Genomic DNA, 1,587 nt, shown 5'->3' with positions numbered 1-1,587 from the left:
AGCAAGTGATGCCCCCGTTAACGGCCCGGTAATATATCCTAAATTCAACGGTATCGTAAATCGCGCTCATCCCCACTGAAAACAGTAAACAGTGTGATGTGAATCCAAGTGCCGGAGTGAGGACTGTTCTGTCAAAATAATTAAGAAAAATAGGGGAAAGCTGGGTGCATATGAATACATTGCTCATCACGTTTTGCAAATGGGATGCTTCCAAGGGCAGATGTCAGGAAAATGTCCATTTTCGTGGCACGCAGGTCAGGGGTTTAGGTAGAACCGAAGTCCACCGCAAAGCTGTGAGAGGTTTCAAGAACCGTGGGGATGCTGTAACGCTGTGAGGGCAACCCACGACTGACAGTAACAACCATGTTTTCAGGACAAACTCGGCGACAGTTAAACTAGTAAGGTGGTCAGATAGGTTGCCTTTGTTTCAGCTCTGACTGAATTCTGCGTAACTAGATACGAAGTCCCACTAGCATGTTTCTGCAAACAAAATATTGAAACAGTGTTACTTTATTGTTTATTCAACATGGACAAACTCAAACCGAATAAATTATATTGACAGATTAGATCAGGTCTGGTCTAATTTTTCCAGTTTTATCAGAATGCTGTGAGTATGTGTATTGTATCTTTGGGATGTGTTCACTGAAGAAATAACATGGCTTTTAAAATTGAAATTTGTTTCTAATAGTAATGATTTGTTAGGCTAATTAGATTATATATAAGGTCCATACAAATCCTGGGCTTTCTTAGACAAAATCATGGGTGGCGTAAAGGTCCTACTAAGGCAAAAGTCCCACTGACTACAGAATGGAAGTGCCTGTCCCACGTGGGACCTGTTACGCATCACTTTTCTTTACAGTGTAATTAAATATAGAAATATTCAATAAAAGATCAGATTATTATAAGGTAGCTTGAAGAAAAAAAAATCAAATTTTTAGTTCTTCTAGCTCTATATAAAGTTTGAAAAACAGATGCTTAATTACCTGATTATATTTTTCTTTTTTGAAGGCAAACTGAGTATTTCGTGTGAAAACAGCAAGTATGAGAAATATGTCAAATTTTCCCTTAACAGGTGCATCCTTTGCATATTGTGTGGCATTTATCAAACTAAAAGTTTTTCAGATGCTTCCTTTGTAGTTTCATGTTGAAAAAACAGGAAAAGCAAAAAGAATGGGATGTATGCTGCGGATAAATAATTATGTATTTTATCTTTAAAAATGTCAGGCCACCTCTAAGGGTAGAAACTAATTATGGTACAAGCTAGGCTTGCTCTGACCTTCAGAGTTTTCAAGCAGTTCTAAACCTGTTGGGTAACTTATCAAATGCCCTTTGAAATGGGTGGAAAAAACCTGGAATAAGTATTAATAAAATAATAAATCTTCTGCATATATAACCTAATTCATACAGTGTTACAGCAGGTTTAACTCAGTTTACCTAGTGTAATGATGAACCCTAAACATACATAAGACTAAATTTTTTCAATGTATTTAATTATCACAACTTTTTCTTACATTTGGTTTGAATTTTATGTGCTGAAATGATGGAGAATTTTACTTAATCTGTGCATTCTACAGTTAGAAGAAAAAT

The sequence above is a fragment of the Egretta garzetta genome, unplaced genomic scaffold (assembly GCF_000687185.1).
Source record: "Egretta garzetta isolate BGI_Z169 unplaced genomic scaffold, ASM68718v1 scaffold193, whole genome shotgun sequence".
Taxonomy (NCBI): Eukaryota; Metazoa; Chordata; class Aves; order Pelecaniformes; family Ardeidae; genus Egretta; species Egretta garzetta.
This window is presented reverse-complemented; position numbering follows the sequence as displayed.